The 26,365-nt window shown below is 37.4% G+C and overlaps 1 pseudogene across 1 annotated transcript in view; it reads right to left on the minus strand.

Moving 5' to 3' along the window:
• LOC149158242 (uncharacterized) overlaps nt 1–17,931 on the minus strand; it is a 162,130-nt pseudogene extending 144,199 nt beyond the window's left edge. Inside the window, exon 1 of the transcript XR_016261670.1 lies at nt 17,668–17,931. The product of XR_016261670.1 is annotated as an uncharacterized LOC149158242 (transcript). The remainder of the gene's footprint in view (nt 1–17,667) is intronic.
• Between the last annotated feature and the right edge of the window lie 8,434 nt (nt 17,932–26,365).

Genomic DNA, 26,365 nt, shown 5'->3' on the forward strand with positions numbered 1-26,365 from the left:
ACCCATGGTTCTCTATGGCTCCAAGAAATGGGGACCAAGCTTGTTTCAAACATAATACACTAGGTTGGAGAGAGTGTAGACCTTGCTCCTCAAGCGCATCATCCAATGTAAGTAGATGGTTCAATGGCCCATCACTCAAGTATAGTTTGGCATCCACCCTTTCTGCCTTGAGGTCATTTTCCGCTTTATTTATTTCCTTCATGGAGTCCAATCTCTTTGAGACTCTGCCACTAGATGAGAACAGTATCCCTACCTTACACTTTTCTCCTCAGAGGCTCTTGCTCCACATCCTTCACATCGTCAAACACAAGGTTGGTTCTCAAAGGCATCTTGGGCCTCATCTTCTTAAGTCAATTAATATATCCCCAAAGCACCTTCCCCTATTATGATTCTCCCTTGATGCACCACACCATCTCTTGCCGACAAGACGAGTATTAAACCAGACTATCAAAAAGGATATCGACAAGTTGTACATTTAAGTCACTTGGACCTCACGTCCAATGAGCCTAGGCTTGACGACGTCTTTCTACCTTGAACACTTTTTGGAGCTACATGATGGCATCATCGTTTGTCCCCCCTATAAATGTAGACAATGGATGCACTCACTTAAGATCCCTTCGAGACAGCTCCAAGTTAGCTCTCATTGCCTTCAAATAGAGACAAATCACCATATACTATGATCTTATAGGATTTGCCAAGTGTGCCACCTTCAGGAGATGCGCCTCATTTTTCATTGCCCCTTATGTTATGAGATCAGAGGATGGTATCATTGCCTCTACTGGGAGTTGGGAGGTTCCCCTTCTACTTTCTTCAAGTACCAGGACCAAAGATGTTTAGCCCTATTCATCAAGGAGATTTTCAACCACATATCTTAGCTCCTACATGCCATGCCCCACCATAGGATGACCAGGTCAATTACCTCATACTTCCCTTTTGTTCCGTGAAATTGGAGCAACAAATGACAGATAGAATTCCAAAGTACACTGAACCACGGGATGGTGAGACCCTGGGTTTCTCCTCAACCTTCTGCTCTAGGAAACAACACAATATTATTGAGATCAACTTGGAAAGGTCGGTCATTACATCAAGGCACACGTTCTCAAAGCATTAGAGAGATCAACTCTAGACAAATCCAACATAGAGCACCTCTCGTCCATCAAACTACCTCCTAGATCTAGAGGAACAACCAAAGATCCATTCAAAGTTCCCTTCTTTAAACCTTGGATGCTAGGAGTATCCCCCACTCATACACACCCCCTCAAATTGTGCAACCAAGCTTCTTGATGGTCCTAGAAGATTGCAACAAGGAGCTAATGCCTAGTTTTACCCCCTCACCCTTAACCATCAATCTCAAAGGACCTTGACATCATTAGCCTTGTTGCCCAATTTCTCTCTCTCTCTCTCTCTCTCTCTCTCTCTCTCTCATGAGAGGTTCTTGAGTTGGGTTGTCCATCTTTCTAGTCTTGGATAAACTCGCTCAGTATTTGTATCACCATACCTTTGTCATGGTTTTATACATATGTTCTAATGTTATTTTTTTTAAACAGTAAAGAGTAGATAGATTATATTAATTTGTGCCCGTACGTGGCCAAAAACTAAGAGAATTACAGATTGTTTACAATGCCATCCATGGGCAACAATATTTTCAAACTGTTCATCCAGGCCCCCCGATTCTTTTCCAAAATTACAAAATTCCACATATCTTCCAGATTACCGCTATATACCCTACAAAATTGTTTCAACAACAAAATACATTTATGTTTCGTCATCAAAAACAAAAACACAAGGGACTGGCTAATCCTCCATTGTAGCTGGATAATTGAGATCAATTTCAGTAGTGTTATCATCAGACCAAGCGTTCTTTTCTTCCAGTGTGATGAGAGGGCAAAAGTGACAAGGGAGGGGAGGATAGGCGGGGGGTGAAGAGAAGAGGGTAGCCCAGGTGGCCTAGGCAGCCACAAGAGGCGGGTGATGTGGCAGAGTCGGAGGAGGAGGGGAAGGAGGGTGAAGAGACAAGAGTGAAGAAGAGGGAGGTGCCAAGGGGAGCCATACGGGATATAATGGGAATTATAAACCACTTTAACTCCCTATTTTCCAACTGATTATTTCGATTTTTAAAGCAGGAATCAAAAATAACACTCAAGTTTTGGATTTTCATATAAGCAATTAGGGGATAGGAAAATGTCCAACTAGCCTGTCAGCTTCCTTATTTCTCCCTCTTAGGATGTGAAAAAACTTTAATTGTCCAAAGTGAGGAAACAATCCTTGGACTCTCCTGAGGGTTTGGTTCAACTTATTGTTCTGAGTTGCTGAGTTGTGGTTCATATGCTTTATGATCATAAGGGAGTCCCCTAGAATATTGATATCCATGATTCCTTTTTTCTGAGCCAAGGTGAGACCGAGAAACAAGCCATAAGCCTCAGCGTAATTGTTTGTCCTCTTTCCCAACCCCCAGGCATATCTATCTTCTATGATTCCTTCGGGATTAATGAGAATCCCTACACCTCCTGCCACCCCATTTCTAATGTTATACTTATGTAGGTTTCTTTCTTCGTATTATTTTTCAACATTTTCTAGAGTTGCATTGGCACTTTCACATTGTATTCATACTAATTGTACTCTTCAGTCCCATTGACCTACTTTTGTGGTCATTTGTTAGATATTAATAAAATTATCTTATCTTCCAACAAAATCAATAACTCGCCCAAGGAAACTGCAATTCACTCTTCTCATGGAAAATACAAAATTAGTTTGCAAGTGAAATATAAGATCGACAATTAGGTACTATAATGCTTTATGCCTCTTTATTGCATTTTTAATGGTATCTGGCCAAAAATCGAGGAGGGAGTTGGGGGCGCACCTTTTTTTAATTTTGAAGGCCATTGGCAAAAAATTGGGGGTGGGGGGGAGTGCCCAAGCATCCCGCTTTTTGCATGGGGTTGCCCAAAAGCGTCGTCTTTCTGGGAAAAACACTTCGCACATTGGAGAAAAATTTCCTTGTGTGTTTCCTCGCGTTTGCCAAAAAGGGGGATGTGGCGAAACGTTTCACTGATTGCCCCTCACTTTCGAGAGCATGGGAAATATGGGAGGTGTGCCTTCAACCCTGGAGGACGCATCCCCATGGAACACTAAAAATTAAGGATAAACTTAAATCAATTAAAGAGCATATATCAAATCAATTGGTATTGACCAACATTTTCAATATCAAGATTCCATATTATGAGTTTTTGTTAAAATTGGCAACTACGGCCAAATTCCACCTTGGGACAACTCATTTGATGGAGATGATGATTGCATTGGATTCCTCTTTTCGAGAGGTCCAATATTGATATAAAGAACATCTCATTCGGACAAGCATAAGTGTGATTTTGAATTTATTCCCTCACATGTACAAATTGTTCAAGTCGGCATCAGTGTAATGTAGGCTCAAGAAGCCCAATGGATGTGTCTCTTCACCCACAACAATGTATAAATAGAAGAGACCTCACACCTCATTTGGACATCATTCACTCACACATTCTTCTCTCTCTTCATCAGATTAGTTCATACAGCTTGGGTATCTTCTCTCTCTCTCACACGTGCGGCTAGGAGGACAAATTTTCTGGGCTAAAACAAAACCGAAATTTCAAATTGTTGACCAGCATTGACTGAGGAGATTTTGACCTGTTTTGACTGCAGTTTTGAGGGCAATTCGATTTCTTTAGGCCGCATTGACTAGCACATAAATCGAGGATTTTGGAGTTGTTTGACCTGCATTGACCGCAGTACTATTTCACTACAGAGCTAACCGTAGGTTGACTGAGTTTAACCAAACTTTTTGTGACTGTTTTGGGTTGACTTTGACCTTTGTTGAAGACCAAATAGGATTGCCTTTGACCGAGCTTCAAAGGAGGTGTTTTACTGCTGATTTGACCAACGTTGACTTTCTGGTTAGGGCTGAAGTTTGACTGTAGTTGACTTTAGAATTTGACAAGGCTGATTTGACTCTGTCTTGGCCTAGTCTATATGACTTTTGTACTCTCTCTCTCTGCTAAACTATTGAATAATAAGAAGAAAATTTGATCAAAGGGTTCTCCCCACATTGGGGTTTTTTCCCTGGCATCTGCCAAATCTGGTGTCCTCTTGTCTTGGCTTGTCTTTTGCATTTGTTTTATGTTCTATCTGCATTTACTGTCAATGTGATTAATGGTTAATGTGATTGCTACTGGAAATAATTGGAAATTGTTATTGGGCTGCTAAAGGAACATTGAAGTAAATTGTGCTAAGCATAGAACATACCATTGTTATCTAAAATTAACATGGTATCAGAGCTCAAGTGAAGAAAAAGCCCAAGCAAGAGTGAGAAAAGAAATCATTGAGGGAAGTCGTTGGACAAGAATTTGGAGCTAACCTCAATGGCAACTACATCATACTTCAAATCCGAGGACAAGCTTAAGGACAAATCCAACTATCATGCATGGAAGATGTCTCTGGATTTGACTTTGGAAGAGAATGATGCTATGGACTATGTCAAAGGAAGAGTGGTGGAGCCTCCTTCAAATGCACCCGCTGCTGCAGAAACAAAGTATAAGAAAGTCCTCTTTCTCAAGAACAAGTTGAAAGACATCAAGTTGGATAGAGGAGAGTCCATTCAATCCTACTTCGGGAAGAATACCAAAATCAAGAATGATCTCCTATCTATTGGAGAAGTCATTGGCGACAGGGAGCTCTCCTTTATTGTACTTGGAGGTCTTACAAAAGATTGGGATGTGTTTAAACACCACCATCCTCAACAATGACAGGATTCCGGGTTTTGATGAATTATTGGCTAGATGCACTCAAAAAGAAATAAGGATGATGGAAAGAGATAAGCCCTCAAATGGAAATAATCCTACCGCTTTCTCCGCTCATGCTAAAAGGAAGAACAATGTTGGTCCAAGAAGACAAGGTCAAGGATTTAAGTTGGGATTTAAAGAAGGAAGAAAAGGAACATGCTTAAATTGCAATAGGTTTGGCCACTTTGCTAGAGAGTGTCCTCACAAAAAGGATACTCCAAGGGATGATGACAACAACAACTACAAAGGCAATGGCAGTCAAAGGAACAACAAGTTCAACAACAAAGGAAATAGGAATGCTCCCGTTGCTCGATATGGAAATGGTCGTCCTCCCAAAAGATCGAGAAAATCTAAGTATGAGGAAACTAATGTTGTAGATAAGCAAAAAGAATTTTATCTTATTTTTGCCCTCGCTACTGCCTCTCCTCCAGATATATTGGATCATTGGTTGATTGATAGTGGTGCCTCAAGGCACTTCACTATGTACAAGGAGGCCCTCTCAAATTTGGTTGAAAAGAAGACAAATTTGGAGATCATACTTGGAGACAATGCCACCTACCCCCGTGAAAGGGATAGGGATTGTCACTCTTCACTTAAATCAAGGTCAAACCCTTCATCTACAAGAAGTATTGTATGTACTTGATTTGAAAAAGAACCTAGTATATATTTTTGCAATGGAATATAAAGGTTTCAAGGTGACATTCATTGATGGAAATGTACATGTTTGGCAAAGGGACTCGAATGACGCATTTACACTTGGATTTAAGGTTGAAGATCTCTATCAGGTTGGAGGAAGTCCTTTGGGAGCTATGTCTTGCGATACTTCTCTTCAATCTGAATTATGGCATCGAAGATTTGCTCATCTTCATTACAAAGCCTTACCTGATGTGAGGAAGATGGTCACAAGTATGCCCAAATTGAATATAGATCATGAAGGAGTTTGTCAGGGTTCTATAGCTGAAAAACATACAAGGGGACCATTCCCTTAAGTGAAAGTCAAACTACTGATATTCTTCAATTGGTCCATTCTGATCTATCAGGTATGTTGCTCGTAACATCTTTAGGAGGATACTTGTATTATGCAATTTTTGTGGATGACTTCTCTCGCAAAACATGGATCTATTTCTTGAAAAAGAAGGACGAAGTGTTCAAATGGTTCGGCTCTTTCAAAGCCTTGGTCGAGAATAAAACAGAGAAGAAGATCAAAATATTGAGGACCAAGAAGATCAAATGAATTCAATGATTATTGTAGAGAAGCTAGCATTAAGAGGGAGACCACTACTACATATACTCCTGAGCCAAATGGAGTTGTCGAAAGGAAGAATCGAACAATCATAGAAGCTACCAGTGCCATGCTTCATGACCAAGGTCTACTGAAGTTCTTATGGAGAGAAGCTACCAACACCGTTGTATATGTTCAAAATAGATGCCCGCATCAAGCATTAGACTTCAAGATGCTCGTAGAAGTTTTCACCGGTAAGAAACCTGACGTTTCTCATTTTAGAATTTTTGGTTGTCCCGTATATTTTCCTGTGCCGAAAGAGAAAAGAAACAAGCTAGATGCATCTAGGAAGAAAAGAACTTTTGTGGGCTACAATGAAACTTCAAAGGCATATAGAATCTATGTGTCTAACCAAAGAGAAGTGGAAATAAGTCATGATGTCACCTTCGATGAAGATTATGCCCTTGGGAAAGTCAGAGATCTTCCTATCCCCAAGAAGGACAATGATGATGATGTAGGAAAGAAGGATGAACCTCCGACCGATGAGCCGATGCCTAACGTTGAAGGCCCGATGGATCCCATTGATCCACCCCTAGTGAGCCCTCTACTTCAAGGAAAAGACCTTTGTGGCTCAAAGATATTCTTGAAGATGTTGAAAGACATGTTGCACCTGTTGACCACTGGAGTGGCACCTGATGATTATATGAAGACTCCATGCCCAAGGATGATCCAGAGGACACTTGTACCATCAGATATCGTCAGTCAAAAGAGTTTTTTTAACTCTACTTCTATCTTCTCATCATCTTTCTTGTACCCAGATTCCACACCCTACGAGGAATTGTAATAAGTGATACTAGTAATAATGAGTTTTGAGTCTGTAACAGGCCTAGGATGTTGGGACTCGATCGGCAAATGAGTACACCTTGGAGTGTATTTTTTATCTGGTTAATTATCCCTTCTTTTCCAGAGGGGATAATTTTCTAGGTTTTTTCACTCACGTTTTACCCCAAAGCTAGGGTGACAATTTGAAAGTTGAGCCCCTGACACATCTTAATGTCTAGAGTTGATGTATATTACCATACTAGATCACACAAAAAAATTCGTGGAATTTGATTAGGTCTAGGTAGTCATTTTTTAATTTTTTAGATTTCCCGCAGGTCAAAAATTGCAAATAAAATTGTATTTAAATTGTAATAAGTGTAGTCTAGAGAAATTGTATGGGGTATTAGTAATCAAAATTACACCTCTCACCCTCAACTTTCTACTATAACACACTTTGAGAGGTTAATAATGTGTTTTGGACCCTCAAAACCCACTTTTCCTAAGTTTAGTGGGAAATCTGGCAATTAATTAAGCCAGAAATTAAATAAATGGAGAAAAATAAATATCCACACATGCTAAATGTTGTGGAAATGAGGTGGAAAATTATGAGGGAGTTAAAGTGAAGTCCCAAGGTGATGTGGACTCCTAAAATCAAGGAAAGGACATGTGCTCAAATAAAATCGAATTTCTGGCATTAAACAAAAAAGTTGCTTGGAAATTCGAACTTGTGAAGTTAATGCACATTTGGGAGGATTTGGGAGAATATTTGGTGGAGATTTTTTTGCGAAGTTGTCCCCACATAGGTTACCACCCATATACACTTGTCATTCCACCATAAAATTCGAATTTGGCACATAAGGGAAGAAGAAAATGATGTCCACTTGCCAGAATTCTATTCTTACACTTGGCATTGGAGCTCCATTCAACAAATTCGAATTTCTCTTTGGGATTGTCACCTCATACCACTTGTTTAATCACTTCTACATTGGGATTGGCTCCAATGCTATTTGTCATTGTCATTCTTCATTGGAATTTGCTCCCAACTCTCTATATAATAGAGCCATGGGCTCTCACATTGAATAAGATTGTTACTAGCTATTGTGCTTGTGGAAGCGTTGCTGCCTTGTACACTTTCAGAAATATCAATAAAGACTTTAGGGTTTCATTCATGAGGTGTTCCTCCTTTTCGAGTGTGATGAATTGTTGAGCATTGGCATAATTCCTTTTACTCATGCTTTGATCTAATTTGCTTCCATATGCTCTTGTAGATTTGTTAATGTAGAGCTATCTTGCATTGACATTTGATTTAGAAGTGTGCTCTAAGTATAGAACGCTCTAGTTGGTATTAAATAAATCTCTAGAGTTTCTTATCATTGTTTATTGCTAAATCTATATGGAACTAATTCTCGATTGAAATTTTGTAGAGGGAACATCTTGTTGGAATTACATAATCAAGCGTGAGGGGAAGTCTTTGGAGAGACCAACCCACTCTTGATACATTTTTAAAGGAGCTCTCATTTGTTCTTTGAACCTTCATAGTCTTATCTTACAAAGTGGTTTTGCAGGGATTTCGGCACATAGTTTGTACACAAGCCAAGAACTTCTAAATTTAAATCTCTTTTAGAAAACATTGTACTTCATTTCTTCCATTTGCTATCTAAGAGCTTGAAGATGGCTAAGCAAAGACGAGAGTTTACTCTCACTCTTTAGCTGAGCCTTTTGTAAATTATAATTGTACATATACATTTTATCTTGTTGATTTTTCCATTAATACTTAACTTATTTTGCAACCATTGTTTGGATTGTTTGCTAACTCTTGCGTGGCAAATTTTGAAAAGCAACTTCCCGCAACATCTAACAAGTGTTTGCAAGACCTTGGCAAGTGTTGGGGTTTCGATTTCCAAGGATGTTGTGAGCCCTTTTGAGGCTTATTTTGGCCAAGTCAAGTTCACTAGAAGGCTGCCCATTTTCCTCTTTAAGCTGTGGAGATTTGGAGGAAACTCACGCCTTGTTTCCCTTGCATAAGTTTTGTGAGATCTTGTCACTACTTTCTCAAGAAAGGAGGTCTAGTGTCCAAGTTTCAAGCAATTACTGTGAGGACTCTCCTTGAAGTATAGTTGAGAACTTTGAAGGGCCCTCTTCTCATTGTAATATTAATAAAAGATCTAACTTGCTTGTGGGAGCTTGGGATTTCTCCCATGGTATCATATCTCCCCATTTAGAGGGAGGCTTCTCTTGCGTGGATTGACATTTGCATGGTTTAAGCTTTCATACTTCATTAACTTACATGCATGCTTTAATTGGGAATTAACACAACCTCACTATCACATTTCATTAAGTTAAAGTTTGTTACAATTTCATTTGAGCTTTGCATTCTCTATCTCATTGTTGCTTGAAGCTATAAGCTTACACTTTACTTTGGGCAATTCATCCTTTACATGCAAGCATTTTATATTCTTAACAAACTTTGATTCATTCCCATTTACCTTCATAAATTGTTTCATGAGCACTTGAATACATGCTTCAATTTTATGCTACATTGTTATCTTGAATATTGGAGCAATTTATTGTCATTTTCTATTTGAAACAAATTTTACTTTCAAGCAAATTACTTGTATCATTTTAATTCATTGATGAAACACATGCAACACTTGTAAACTAATTTTATTCTTCCAATTGAAGTTATTATTGCAACTTATGTTGAACACTATTTCATTTTCAAGCTTTGCAAATCAATCTCTTTGAAGCATTTGCATGTATCATTATTTTAATTTGGGGAATTAACACAATTTGCATTTCATCTAGGCATTTTAGTGTAGGAAGGCTCCAAGCCTCATTAAAATTTTACCTCCAACATAAGTTGGTTGAATTAAACACCTTAGGGATCCTCTACTCCTCTATTGACTCCTCACTATGAGATCCATATCATTGGGCGAAAGTGAGGTCTGAGGATTGAAAAGTGAAATAATAATCTTGTTGTAGAGCTAATTAATAAAATTAACCATGAGCACTTTCCATTACATTTACTTTACTTGTCTCTTGATAGTTTGAGTTTTCATATGCAAAGACCATTCCAAAAGCAAGTATTGTAATCATTTCAAACAAGTGTTTTCTTTTCATGTTTCAAGTCTAATTGCATATTGATGTCTTGGTTTGGCACTCCTTTCTTTTACATTTCCAAGTTAATTACTAGTTTTTGGGTTTTGGCAAGATATGTTTGACATGTTTTGATTTATAAAGTTGATTATCTCGAAAGCATTTTGTATCTTACATATCTTGTGCTAACAATTCTTATTTACATTTTAGGGTTACTTTGTTTTCTCTTTTGAGAGCATTGCATTTTACTTTGAGCAAATATATCTTTAAATTGTTTAGCAAATTCCTTATAAAGCACTAGTTTTATGGTTTTTAATCATATTAATGATTGGCATTGTTATTTCAAGTTTCTCACTTCATATTTGCTCATTAAAAGTAATCTATTTTCACTATAACACTCTCCTAGAAACTCACATCTTTTAACTTAACTTTTCATTAGGGACCACCCCCCTTAGCTAACCTAGGAGATAGCTATATTTGCTCATTAAAAGTAATCTATTTTCACTATAACACTCTCCTAGAAACTCACATCTTTTAACTTAACTTTTCATTAGGGACCACCCCCCTTAGCTAACCTAGGAGATAGCTCAAACGGAGAGAGTCGGGATTAGTGTGACAGCCCCTTCTCTGAGTTCCCTGCCACCAACCACACCTTGTGGGTTGCAGGCTTTTCTCACTGACTTGTAGGTAGGTGTAGGCGACAGAGTCAACAGCACCAAGAGGGACATTTCGTGAAAGCAAGAAGCCGAATAGGTACCAAGGGTACTTAGCTGTTATGAGTACCATTGTTCAATCTGAGCCATGTACGTTCTAAGAAGTCGTGAAGCATCAAGTTTGGAAGCATGCAATGAATGAGGAATATGAATCGATCATGAAGAATGATGTCTGGGATGTGGTTCCTAGACCCAAGGACAAGTCAGTGGTCACTTCAAAATGGCTTTACAAAGTCAAACATGGAGCGATGGGAGTGTTGAAAAGTTCAAGCCTAGGTTCATTACTCAAGGCTTCTCTCAAAAGGAAGGTGTGGACTATGACAAGATATTTGCACCAGTGGCCCGATACATCACTGTCTGATCCATCATTGCTCTTGCTACCTCTCAAAGATGGAGTCTACACCAAATGAATGTCAAAATTGATTTCTTGCATGGCTCGCTTAAGGAGGAAGTCTATGTAAAGCAACCCGAGGAGTTAGAAGTTCAAGATCATAAGACACATGTATGCAGATTGAAGAAAACCCTCTATGGGTTGAAGCAAGCCCCTAGGGCTTGGTATGAGAGGATTGATAGTTATCTTATGAAGTTGGGTTTTACAAGGAGTGAAGTTGACCTGAACCTATACTTCAAGGTTGAAAAGGACAGGCCTCTCATTCTGGTTCTTTATGTGGATGATCTTTTTTTGACAGGTGCAAACCCTTTCATTTATCAATGCAAAAGGGAGTTGGCTTCTGAATTCAAGATGAAGGACCTAGGTCTGATGCACTACTTCCTAGGCCTGGAGGTCTGGCAAAAGCCAGATGAGATTTTCCTTTCTCAAGGAAAATACATTGGGAAGTTGCTTGAGAGATGTGGGATGGTGGATTGCAAGTTCGTGTCTACTACGATGGAACTCAACTTCAAGAAGCTATGTGGAAGTGTTATTGAGCCCATATTAGCGAATCCTTCCGAGTATCGACAACTTGTGGGGGCCTTGATGTTCCTCGTAAACTCCCATCCTGACATATGCTTTGCTATGAATAAGTTGAGTCAATTTATGGTCAAGCCTCATCACATTCATTGGATTGCTGCTAAGAATCTCTTAAGATATCTCTAGGGCACAATCCACTATGGTTTGAGGTACACTGCCAGGAATTTGAGGCTACATGCATATACTAATGTTGATTGGACTAGCAGGGTGGTGGATCGTAAGAGCACGTCTAGGTGTTTCTTCTCTTTGGGATCTGCTTCAATATCTTGGATGAGCAGGACGCAGAAATCGGTTGCTTTAAGCACCACCGAGGCCGAATACATTGCTGCTAGTATGGCATGTTGTGAAGTTGTTTGGTTGAGGAAGCTCTTCAGTGAGATATTTGACCACGTGCTAAATACCACTGTGTCTTCTGCGACAACCAAAGTGGGATTCTCCTTTCAAAGAATCTCGTGTTCCACAACCGCTCTAAGCACATTGATATCAGGTACCACTTTATCCAAGATATGGTATAACGAAGAGTAATAAGGCTCCAACACATCAGGACTGATAAGCAGGTCACAAATATCCTGATGAAGCCCTTGGGGAAGGTCAAATTCTTAACCTTCTGAGAGAGACTTGGAGTTGTGGAAAGACCCTCTTATGAGGGTCCCGCATGAGTATGACACTGAGCTCTGGGAGCTCTTGGAGGCTTCGAGTACTTCTTGGAGCTATGAGCGACCATAGGGTGAGTGGTGCACCTTCCCCTAATGGTGTGTTATGTACATGGTGAGTGGTTCACCTTCCCCTATGATACCCCATGATGGTTGACATGTGTGTAGGGTGAGTGGTTCACCTTCCCCTACGATTGTGAACACATGTATGTAGGTTGAGTGGTTCACCTTCCTCTGCAATTGACATATGCATAGGATGAGTGGTTCACCTTCTCCTGTCGATGCCCCAACACACATCCTACCCATGGAGTCTGAAACTCGTGGAAAGTACCTCCCATCTAGCCAATGAGTTGGGAAAAGTGGTTAGGGACCATAGCACTACCGATGGACGCATCATGTATTGTCGTACTCCCTATGACTAGGATGCATGGTGTTCAATAACTTGATCTAGGATCATTTGAGGTTCTGCCTCTAGACTAACTTTTGTCCGTGGAGAGCGGTAAGGTCTTGTGACTCACTCTCGATCACTTCTTCTTCATAATTACTTCATGGTTCAGCAGAGCAGAGCGAAGATGACAGAGATGGTACATGACGACAGGATGGCATGACGATGACAGGTAGATTGGCAGGTGAAATTCTCCCTAGTTGAGAGGAAGTGTTAAAATTGGCAACTAGGGCCAAATTCCACCTTGGGACAGCTCATTTGATGGAGATGATGATTGCATTGGATTCCTCTTTTCGAGAGGTCCAAGATTGATATAAAGATCATCTCATTCGAACAAGCAGAAGTGTGATTTTGAATTTATTCCCTCACATGTGCAAATTGTTCAGGTCGGCCTCAACTTAATGTAGGCTCAAGAAGCCCAATGGATGTGTCTCTTCACCCACAACAAAGTGTATAAATAAAAGAGACCTCACACCTCATTTGGACATCATTCACTCACACATTCTTCTCTCTCTTCATCAGATTGGTTCGTACAGCTTCAGCATCTTCTCTTTCTCTCTCACACGTGCGGCGAGGAGGACAGATTTTCTTGGCTAAAACAGAACAGAAATTTCAGACTATTGACTAGCATTGACTGAGGAGATTTTTACCTGTTTTGACTGCGATTTTGAGGGCAAAATTTTTATTTCTTTAGGCCACATTGACTAGCACAGAAATCGAGGATTTTGCAGTTGTTTGACCTGCGTTGACCGCAGACATGTTTGACCGCAGAGCTGACCATAGGTTGACCGAGTTTGACCAAACTTTTCGTGATTGTTTTGGGTTGACTGTGACCTTTGTTGAAGGCCGAATTGGACTTCCTTTGACTGAGCGTCAAAGGAGGTGTTTTGCTGCTAATTTGACCAATGTTGACATTCTAGTTAGGACTGAAGTTTGACTGCAGTTGACTGCAGAATTTGACAGGGTTGATTTCACTTTGTATTGGGCTAGTCTATTTGATTTTTGTACTCCCTCTCTCTGCTGAACTATTGAATAATAAGAAGAAGATTTGATCAAAGGGTTTTCCCCACATTAGGGTTTTTCCCCTATCATCCACCAAATCTGGTGTCCTCTTATCTTGGCTTGTATTCTACATTTGTTTTATGTTCTATCTGCATTTACTGTCAATGTGATTAATGGTTAATGTGATTGCTATTGGAAATAATTGGAAATTGTTATTGTGCTGCTAAAGAAACATTGAAGTAAATTGTGCTAAGCAAAGAACATACCATTGTTATCTAAAATTAACAGTTTTATTAGTAGCATTCAGACAACTCCAAAACTTGGATTCAAAAATCAATACCTATACAAAACAAAACCCTCAAACTAATCAAAATTCTAATACTTGATCCCAACACTATAAGACAATTACCCTTGTTGAAAAGTGTAACTAGGTTCGGTCTTCATAATGACATGTAATTTTGATTTTTGTAAATGATGAAAAGAAGAAAATAAAATTATTATTGTAATGCTTGCTTCATGGGTTTCATGAGCAAGAGATTTTATTTTGTAGATAAGCTCCCATTGAGAGCTTTAGGATTTGTCATAAAAACCAATGTCATGTATGAAGAGTGTATATGAGTCAATAAGATCACCAAATAGCTCTCCAACAACAAGCACAAGTCCTCCTCTTCCATGTCTGCTTCAAGATGGAGTTACAACACTCATGTTGGTTCACCTTTTGAGACACAATCCTTCGATAAAGACAGGTCGGCTTGTATTCATGGGAGACCACTATAAATAGGCACCTTGGCCTATTCCTCACACATAGAAATTCGGAGATCCTTCTCTGAGTTTTTCGGATAACTGTGATGGAAGGTAAGTTCGGATTATCTCTAATTCACATAACCATTTCAATGAAGGCTAGAATTCGGTGAAGACTACAGTTTAGTGAGAGGTAAGGGAATTCGGATCCCTCTGAGATTCAGGTCACAGTGACAGCAAAGAAGTGTCAAGTTAGGATGTCAAGTTCAAATAGAAAAGGATGGGACAACAAGGAAGAAAGGAAGGGGCAGTAAGGGCTTATCTCAGTCAACAGAAGTTCAGATCTCTTTCTGAGTTTCAGATGGATACATTACAGTAAGAAGAGAAGCAAGTTCGAATCATAGTGACAAGGGCTCATTACTGTGACAAGAAAGAAGGTCTCGATGGCACCAAAAAGGGGCAGTGACTTTGGTTCAGAATTCGGTGTTACTGCTGAAGGAGAAAGTTTGGTTTCCTTGACAAACACAATGATCACAGTTGGGTGTCATCACATATGGTGCGAAATCTGAAGTAGAAGGAACCGAGAAAGAGTAAACGAGAAGATGGAAGAGGACTTGTGTCTTGGTCTTGGAGAGGCTACTAGGTCAAGGGTCTTGGTCTTGGTATTCGTCAATTGGAATCTCTATAAGAAGAATTTGTGCGGGTTTTCCTCTCAAAGAGTGAGAGGTTTTGGCCTTGGCTCATAGCCTACATTTTGTGTACCTTGTTTATTTATGTTTGTGCATTGGTTATCATTTGATGAAGAAGAACACTAATAATCTAAGACAAAGAAGATTCTAACCTAATGAAGTAAAAAGCATTCACAAGCAATTACTAATCTAAAAGAAATTACCTAATGCTAATGCCCTAGATTTCTCAACAACCCTAAGGGCCAATGCCATACAAGTAGAGACTATCCTCTCCTTAGGGAAAAAAGAAGCAAGCCAATGAAATTTTACAATGAAAAGTCAATTTGTTGCATGAATTGGGTGGGATCATGACCTTGTTACACATATGGTCATGCACACCCCATGCCACGAAGATAACGTAAGCAACTAGAACACAAGCCTCCCCAACTCAAAATGGAAAAAAACAAAATTTTCGGGTCAGTGAAAGCAAGTTGTTTAATCAGCCCCACCAAGGTTCGATTCCCCCATGTGACATGTTGATGCAGGGCCATATTTGGCAGTGAAAACAAGTTGGTTACCAGTTTCGAATTGCATCAGCGCATTTTCCAAATTGATAGTACATAAGTGCATTCGCACACTTGGCAAAATGTGAATAAGCAGCTGCGTGAAGATAAGATAGGATTAAAATTCATTACATGGATTAGGATGAGAATGACAATTCTTTACATAGATAATAGAAAATGAAGGAATGGACTCTTACAGATTACTTGATTTCTGATATTTCACTAATCTCATAATGTGATCACCGAATTAAGAACTTAATGATGAATTCATAGATCTAAGAGTCCAATCTTACCTCACTAGATGTGATGTAATTGGATTTTTAAAATCATCTTGTAATAGAATAGCATGTTGCTCATCTTGTATCAAAAAATTGTGATGTGGAGAATAAAGATTAGTTCCGTATTTTATAATCACATAGTTTTTGAAAGGACTTGTCTCCTTGTTGTGCTTCCAAATGGGGAGTACATAAGTGCATGCGCACACTTAGCCAAATGTGAATAAGCGGCTGCGTGAAGATAAGATAGGATTAGAATTCATTACATGGATTAGGATGAGGATGACAATCCATTACACCTGAATAAGCTGGAACTGACTGTTTTATAGAAAATAACGTATAAAATTGGCCACGTTGGAAAAAGCTTGCCAGCATGCGTCCTGACTTCTCATATGAAGAAGTCAAGGGAGAATTTAGAGATTTGGAAGGGTTAGGGGCTGACCGTTGTAAGGGAATACCTCTTCTACTTTAATCGGTTTATTGTAAAGTTGACTTTAATTCAAATCATCATTAACACCTTTGCTATGGCTGTGTATGGCATGATGTACGCTGGACACTAGCAATCTTCTGGTCTGAATTTTTCTCTTGTATGCTCTCATTTTGTAACTGCGGGCAAGCTGTCTTCATCACATGTTCACCCCTTGTGGACTGGTGTGCCTACGCAAGCGGGGGCGTTTATTGCTGATGGAGCAAGGTGCAAGGCCTGGGCGACTCACTTTGGTGAAATAGATACCCCACTCATGGCTGCTTAGCGTGAGGGTTATTTCATAGCTTGTAAGACACTACCATATTGTAATATCCCGCATTGAATAGTTGCTACTTGCTAATATTCGTCAGAAGCATTTCAACGACAAAACGGAAAATAAATAATAGTAATAAAGAACAAGTTTTTCACCTTCCATATAAAAAAATCAACATATTCAGAAAAACACAAACCCTGTAAGCAAAACTTCACAAGTGTTATATGTTGTTGTAAAGTTTTTGGGTGTGAACTGTGATGGACTTTGGAAACCTCCTGCAGGGTATGGGTAAATCTCTGATAGAACAAACCAATCCATTTTCCTCAGTGAACTAACCTGCAGGCCCATACTAAACTCCACTCCAAGCAGCAAGGAACAATCCGTCCAACCCAAAAAAAAACTGAGAGCCGAACTGATAGGCTATCAAGAAGCCACCCATTGCCTTCATAGGAAGCTCTCGGACTAAATTCAAAGGACATAATAAATCGATCCCCACCATTCCTTGAGAAAACGCAGATTAATAATAACATTTAGAGATCCAAAGGTGAACTCAGGCCTAGATCCTTGTCTGAGAATAAACCACCAATGTACTTATGAGCAATATTGTGTGTGCATATCATGGGGACTCATTACAAATCCCACCCATTTGAGATTAAATCAAACTCAGTTTGGCGAATGCGTTAATTCATATGGGATCTATCTGCTTACAAACACAAGTGTTGATTCATTCCATTCAGTTCTGTTCCAGGCACATTCATTTAAATTTTGGCGTGGGCTTTCGGCGCTCTTTTACGACATAAATCAAATTTATCATAGTCATCGCTGCTCAGATTTACTTTAACAGAAATGGATAAAACAACGAATCATGCTATTATTATCGTAATCTAAACCATATAAACTGAAATTGAAAAGGTGGGAGACATAGAGATGGAAAGAAATGTACAGTAGAAGGGGCTGTGAGGGCATGAAGCTGCCATGGTCGCTTCCTGCTCTGCTTCAATCCAAGATTTTCTGCTTCGTCCAGACAAGTCTGAGAGTCATGAACATCAATAAGAGGCCGATGAAGGAAAGAGTAATTTAATGGAAGGAGAGAGCGTAGGTATTTTAGATGGAGATGTCATGTGGTAGTAGTTGAAGTTGTTTGATGGTTTTCTCGTGAACTCCGCTGTCCCTTCTCCATTTCCACGTCTACACCCACAACTATTAATGTGACTCTTTGTCAATACATTATCAAAGCTTGACTGTGTGGAGGATGATTTTTTGTGTTGTCATTATTACTCGGTGCCTATCAAAGTTTTAATGTGTCGATAAGCTGTCTAGATTGTTTTAATTTTAATTTGCGTTGAATTTTCAGATCGCGTTCCCTTTCGGTAGTTATATGAAGACCTAACCCATTCTGATATATTAAATTGTTTTCTTTAATAAATAGTAAATTCCAAATTTGTGAAAATGGTTGGTTTTATTTTTAAATAGAGTTATCCGGTTATACGGTGATTTTTTATTTTTTATTTTTTTATGTATTGGAATTATGAGATGTTAAAATTATTTGGGTAGATTTAGAATGGGGCAAAACTTTTGAGTTGTCATTAAATTATTTATAAAAATTAAATTAAATTAAATTAGGGTTGAATTAAGTTTAAATGTTTAAAATTTATGTTGGATCTTTATCAAAATTGTGATGGGAAAATTGTCACTTTGTTATAAGATTAGCTTATTCTCGTTTTAATTAAGTAACAAAGTTGACAAGACAATTTCTCTCTTTGATGTGGATGGATTCTTTGCAAATGAAAATTTTGAGAAGAATCTTCGGCGAAAATCACATAGAAATATTTTTGCCGACGCGTTTCGAACCAACCAGTGTGGTTCATGGTCAGGACAAGTTGAATGAGCAAATCTTGCTATCCATTATAAATAGATCGGGCAGAATGTCCAATGACCAAATTATAAATAGATCGGGCAGAATGTCCAATGACCAAATTTACAGATGAGGGAACGGTTAAAATGATAACAGCTAGATTGACCAGGGAACGGCTCGTTAGACCATGAAGGGCATAATTTATTTAATTAAGAAAGTTCAATTATTAATTTCTTAATAAATGGACCATTTTTATAATTGCAAATATATGTTGGAATAAGCAAGTTAATATATTATAATTATAAAATAAATCAAGTCATAGAGAATAGTTGATTATATTTTAATTAAATATAAGTTAATTATATTTTAAATAAAATATAAGTTAAGGGACATTTAAAACTTAAATTAAGAAAATAAATGAATAAATTAATTGGTTATCAAAGATGTTTATAAATATTAGTTAGTTGAATAAGTTAAAAATAGAACAATCTAAAAATAGCTATTTCTATTTTAAAATAAAAGCTAGAGGACCTATATTAAAATAAATAGATTAGTATCATATTTGAAGTCAAAGAGTATCCCTATAAAAATATTAGAGAGATTACAATATAGATTATTAAGAGTAAAGTAAAAAAATAAATAATAAAAAAATAAAAATAAAAATTAAATAAATAAAAATAAAAAATAATTAGTTAATTAATTAAATAATAATAATAAAAATAAATAAATAAAAATAAAAATAAAAACAAATAATAATAATAATAAATCAATCAATCAAAACAAAACAAATCAAATAAAAATATTAATATTAGTTTAAAAGTCAAAGGGATTTAAATATGAGATAAATCAAAAATTCGAAGAAAAAATAAATAAATAATAATAATAAAGGGAGAAAGCGATTAGGAGGAGAGGGTTGGGACCCAGCAACTACTGATCTTCCAGCCATCCTCTCTATTGAGATTGTTCGGCTTTTTTTCAATCTCAAGGGCTTCCCTAAATTTCCGATGATGGAATTGCCACACTCTAACAATCACACTAGCTTCTCCGAGTGTTTCGCAAGAAAACTCATACAGAGCAGTATCTTCATGCTAGTTCCCACCATTTCCCGGCCCAGAAGTTGGGTGTTCTCAACACCCTAGCGACTCCTGCCATAAGGATCTCTGATGAAAGGAGCTTCGAGGAGGAGAAGTCTCATCTCCTTAATGTCTGCATCGAAGAAGCTAGTGTGATATTTAGGGAAGCCCTTGAGATTGAAAAAAGGCCGAACAATCTCAATAGAGAGGATGTCTGGAAGATCAGTAGTTGATGGGTCCCAGCCCTCTCCTCCTAGTCGCTTTCTCCCTTTATTATTATTATTATTTTTTTTTTTTCGAATTCTTGATTTCTCTAATATTTAAATCCCTTTGACTTTTAAACTAATATTAATATTTTTATTTGATTTGATTTGATTTGATTTATTTTATTATTATTATTATTATTAATATTAGTAGTTGTTTTTATTTTTATTTTTTTATTTATTTATTATTATTATTATTATTATTATTATTATTTAATTTATTTATTTATTATTTTTATTTTTATTTTTATTTTTTTTATTTATTTTTATTTAATTTATTTATTTATTTACTTTACTTTACTCTTAATAATCCACCAGCAGGGTTATGCCAGGTGGCGTGGTTTTCCTATTTAGCAGTGATGAGTCAAACCCAGCATTCGCGGATAGCAGCCAGAGATGGCTGTCCTCACTGTTGGTTTGACACCTGAGTTGATAGGTTTTACCACCTTCGGAAAAAAAAAAAAATCTATATTGTAATCTCTCTAATATTTTTTATAGGGATACTCTTTGACTTCAAATATGATACTAATCTATTTATTTTAATATAGGTCCTCTAGCTTTTATTTTAAAATAGAAATAGCTATTTTTAGATTATTCTATTTTTAACTTATTCAACTAACTAATATTTATAAACATCTTTGATAACTAATTAATTTATTCATTTATTTTCTTAATTTAAGTTTTAAATGTCCCTTAACTTATATTTTATTTAAAATATATGACTTGATTTATTTTATAATTATAATATATTACTCGCTTATTCCAACATATATTTGCAATTATAAAAATGGTCCATTTATTAAGAAATTAATAATTGAACTTTCTTAATTAAATAAATTATGCCCTTCATGGTCTAACTAGTCGTTCCCTAGTCAATCTAGCTGTTATCATTTTAACCGTTACCTGATCTGGAAATTTGGTCATTGGACATTCTGCCCGATCTATTTATAATGCATAGCAAGATCTGCTCATTCAACTTGTCCTAACGATGAACCACACTGGTTGGTTCGAAACGCGTCGGCAAAAATATTTCTATGTGATTTTCGCCGAAGATTCTTCTCAAAATTGATATGGATCACACAAGCCTAAATTCTCTAAATGAAAATTTAATAAGTTTTAATGAAATCAAAAAAGACCACAACTTGCCCTCTATGTACTACATTAATGGCGGCATTAAAGGGCTATGCATAATGCCTTCTATGGAATTTCCATTGGGTTTCATTTTATTGATTGTTTAATGTGATGTGCCTCTCCCATCGAAGTCGAGAAGATGGTTGGTTGCATGGCACTAACTCGTAGTCTACTCTAAATAATTCTACATTCTTTTTGTTGTGCCTTTTACTAATATGGTTTTCCATTGGGAATTATAATGGATTCAAATTTACAGATAAAAATCTAGTGTGTTGTGAATGAATAGTGGCTAATACTAGCATAGTGTTGTACGCTTGCTTAATTAAAACCTCTAAGATGGATGGTATTTCATCAATGTTGCCAAGTTGAGGATTCTCAAAGATATAGCCTAAGTCAAGAATACAAGGGTGTAGCATATGGATTTCACACTTTAGTACTTACATAAACCTACCCACTAGAAGTGTTATGGTGTGGCCTACTTGTATGTCATGTCCATGTGTGATCTACCTATTGATAACTATTTTACCTCTCATCCTGCATTAATGAGGCTTATGTGTTGGATTGTTCTCCCTTGAGTTGGTTTGCCTTAGTCTATATGTACGACCTCGTAGGGATGACTAGTTCTCTCATAAGGCTCTCCTTTGCATATCCTCTTCCCTTTAGCACTTGATTGTTAATTTGGCTTTATATGATCATTTGAAGCACGTGTTTGGGGCAATTACTTATTATTTTAATTTTATATGGGGCTCTAAGCCTCTTATCTAGCCCATAGTTTGTTAGGATACCTCATTTTTTATCCCTAACGGACTAGAACCATCTTGGGCTACTTAATTAAAGGTCCTTTAGGTCAAACATTGTTTAACTCTTCACAGTTTCTTGGCACCAAGTGAACCCCAACATTTTGGGATTGTACCACAACTATAAGTTGCAACATTCTAAACCTAATGTTGTTTGGGATTGAAAATACATGTTTTGGACGGAAATTCATACAATTTAGGCCCAAAACTAGTAGTCTGCAGTCAAAAGTTAGTACAACATTCTTGTATGCAACACTTTTTGCAACAACATGTCTAATGTTCACCTATGCCTTGGTCATTTATTTGCCTATTTATATCACCCCTCTCCTCTTTCTAAGACTTTTTCAATTAGACTTTCTCTTTTCCCTTTTTTCACGAAAACCTTACCATATTGGCACCAAACCATGATCTAGATTTCTAACTCCTTTTTCATGCTCTTGGGTTATTTGATCTTGTCGTCTCCGACAATTCTACGATTATCTCTTGCTTTTTCATTGGTTTCTCCTTTAAAGACTTGTTATTTTTGTCCGAGAGTGTCTACATTAGCTTAGTTCACTCTAACAACTTGGATAATTCAACCCCAATACATCAAAGGAGGTACCATCACAATTAAGAAAGAGAAATACCACTATTATGAGGGAATTTTGGATTATCATACAACATTTCCAATGGAGGACCATTTAGATAGTGGATCTAGATGTTTTTATTTCATTATACTAGAGACTGGGGTTAAATTTTGCATTAAAGAAAGGTTTAGTAATATGTATAGATTTGTTTAAGTTGATAAAATCTCTCTTGGAGGTTTGTGGCAACTATCGACTTTATCCCAAACAATTTCAACACCTATAATGTCATGTTTCTAACTGAATTTGTTCACTTCTCACCTTTCTTCATCTTCAACGTCTAGGTTAATAAGCTCGCTAAAGGAAATTTGTAAATTAACCCTAGTTAATTTGCCTTTCCTTTACTAACTTTTTGTTACTTATATTTATTGTTGAGATGTAATTGTAATTACCCTAATTAATCCGTAGCCTTGGGTCACATAATTTAGCTCTAAAAACCTAAATAACTTAGTGGCCTTCCCACCTTTTTTTCTTCTTTTTCCAATCCTATTATTTCTTGTTTTTTCCATAAGATTTGAGGGTGAGTCCACTATTTCCTTTCTCCTTGTGGTAGCGCGACACTTCACTCTAACCATTATGCTACATTCAACAACTCGAAAAGGGAGTTCTTGTCAACTCTTCCCTATCTTGAGCAAAGCACCTCCTTGCCATGTGTTGATCCTCTACTCTCATCATTAAGAGTATTGTGTTTGTATTCTTTGAGAGAGAAAAGGTCCCCCTTCTTCCTCTATGAACTTCTATCAGATTGCATCCTAAAGTGATCCCTTCCCTTGGCTACAATCTCTCTATCATCAATGACATGAAGGCTAGCAACATTAACATGACAAGCCATATAGCTTTCTAATATCTCATTCCTTCTCTCTATCGTTCAACATGCCTTGAATGTGAAAACCCAAATTTCTCAATAATTTAACTATTCATAAGTTCCTCACATCATCACCTTAAAAATCTTCCTTAGTTCGAGACCTAGGCATGTTTGGAGCATGTAGGTAGCATCTCTTCCTAGATATTTGGTTACTACCCTTCATATGACCTTATTTTTGTCTACTCAACAAAACCTCATGTTGATGGTTTCTCCCTCTTCCATTATTTCCCTATATTGCCTGCTCCACTCACCAACCATGGTCCAATTGAGTCTTTAAATGTCTATTTCATCGTTCAAATGTCTTTTGGATCCATTGATCTCGATACTTATATAATAACTTCATAAACACTACCTCAAACCTACATCCAAACAAACCAAGTGCACATGCAACCTCGTGAAAAAAATGTCAAACATCTTCAAACCTCATCAAAGGGACTATCAACATCCTATCCTAGTAACTCCAACTTCCTCTAAGGTTCCTTTGTCATCCAAGTATTCAAAATTAGAAATTTGAATATGAACCCGGTATTCGTGACCACCTTTATTGTAATGTCCCTCTCCAAATGATCACTCCAAGAGAACGACTCAATAGCCTATTTGATTCCCATAAGCTATAGTCGACCACAAAGGGGATCAATTAAGTTAATTATTTAAATCTCATTTGGGTGAAAAAGCAACGTGTGAAGGTGACATTGATTTAGTTATAAAAGAGAGACTTGTGGTATTATGATGAACCATGGTATTCTGACAATAAAAGGGAGATTAGATCTCACTCTTGGGCATGCTTAGTCTTTTTCCTCAAGTTGATTTGGAGAGCTCTTGTAGCTTGTGAGTGCAAGGGGTGAAAACCTCGAGAGAATTGGTTCTGGTGGTGAAACAAATTCACCCTGGATTATTAGAAGGAAGAATCACTCATATTCTTTACAGGACTTCATTCCTTAAGAAGGAGATTCATTTCTTTGGCTAAAACGTGGAAATCCAATAAATCATGGGAACCAAAAAGGAGTCCTTACCATTATTTTGTTGCCATATAGGGTAAAAAGGAGGGTTGTACCTCTCTACTGTAGGTCGTGGATCTTCCAGGAAGGGTGTTTCAATCTTCATTAGTAATTTCGAGGTTTTTGTGGGTCGATTTAGCCACCACCAATTTGTGGAAAACAAGGGAGGCCGAGTTTATCAATATATCAACAAAATTTGATGGTTTTGTGAGTTGTTTCAGCTTGATTTTACCATCCAAGTCTAATGCATTTCACTCAATAAATCGAGCTAATATTTGATAAATTATGGCATCTCAAGGGGAGGTTGAATCAACTCAATATTTTTTTTCTCGCAAATTAATCTACAATAGTTTGTAAGGATATTTCACTATTGTCATCTCCACCTATTTTTCTATCCAATTGTATTAGGTTCCCTTAAATCATTTGGCTAACTTTGTTGTTGTAAAATATATTTGTGAAATATTGGTTGCATTGCTCTTGTACTAGGAGTGTTTTCTAGCTACCTTGGTATTTTACCATGGTATTAACAAGCGATAATTTATTTTGGATAAAATTGTTTGTTACGATGTTTTGTTTGTGATATCTTGGCTGAGTTAATTGTTTAAAATAAAAGGGATTTTTCATGAAAAGTGTTTGATGACATGTCTACAAGGTAAAACAAAAATGCAAGTTTTTTAGTAGGGAATTTTATAGTCATATCATAGCAAGGTTTTCCTACCAACCTATGAGTGTATGATATCTTGAAGTTTTCCAAGGACATGGAATACATCACCTACATGAGACAGTGAAAGAGTGATAACCATCTTAACAAAATCAGAGGAAGAAGATGACATGAGTGATAGGAACGAACAACCTAAGGGAAGCACTGTGAATGTTTAAATGACCGCGCAAGAGGATAGTTCTAAGGGGTATGTCCAATGGTGCTCCTAGAGTTGTTACAACCAAGTGGATAGAAAGCATATTCAGACATGGTGATGTATCTTGGATAGCAGAGTGCTTGATTATGACACTGAAACACTCAGATAGCAACTAGCACTATCATGAAGACATTTAATCACTAATGAGCAAACATGACCAGGTTTTTGGAGAGATAAATCTAGGGAGGCCTCATGACAGGGGCTTTGAGCACATCATTCAGTTAGAATAAGGGGCCAAACCCATCATTACTACATATAAGGACCTGAAAACGTTCAAACATGAGATAGAGAAAACAATCAAGGAGTTGTTAGAGATGGGACACATTATACCTAGCTTGAATCCATTCACTTTGTTAATGGTTTTGGTTAAGAAGAAGGATGGAACCATGACGATGTGTATTGACTATCAGGATTTGAAAAAGAAGACAATAAAAAACAAGCACCCCATTCGCATGATCAATGTGTTGCATGGGGCAGTATACTTCTAAAAGATTGATCTTATATCAGGGTATTACCAAATCAAGATCAGGGAGCAGGATGATCAGAAGACCACTTTTGGGTGTCATTATGGGCACTACGAGTTCTTAGTCATGCCATTTGGTTTGACCAATGCTCCTCCAATTTTCCATTCATGCATGAACCACGCCTTCAAAAAGCAGTTGTGGAAGTTTCTATTAGTGTTCTTTGATGATCTCCTTATCTATGACAGGACATGGGAGGATCACTCAAGGCATTTAAATGAATATTAGTTGTTATGGGGGGTAGTCATTATATGCCAAGGAATCACAATGTAAACCCAGTATGACAAAGATTATATATTTAGGCCTTGTGATCAGTACACAGAGTGTGCAAGTACATTAAGAGAATATCGAGGCGATATTGGATTGGGTGTTTTCTACAAGCCTTATAGAGTTGAGAGAATTCTTTGGGTTATGCAAATATTATAGGAACTTTGTTAATGGGCTTTCGTAGTTGGGTGCACCCTTAAATTATCTTACAAATAAAGGGGCATTTAGGTGGACAAGGGAGGCCCAACAGGAATTTGACAAGCTCGAGGAGGTGATGAGAACTTATTTAGTACTAGTACTTCTTGATTTCACCAACCCTTTGTGCTTGAGT

The sequence above is a fragment of the Pinus tabuliformis genome, chromosome 5_2 (assembly GCF_031772625.1).
Source record: "Pinus tabuliformis cultivar Carrire ecotype Pingquan chromosome 5_2, CPIR1, whole genome shotgun sequence".
In the NCBI taxonomy this organism is placed as follows: domain Eukaryota; kingdom Viridiplantae; phylum Streptophyta; class Pinopsida; order Pinales; family Pinaceae; genus Pinus; species Pinus tabuliformis.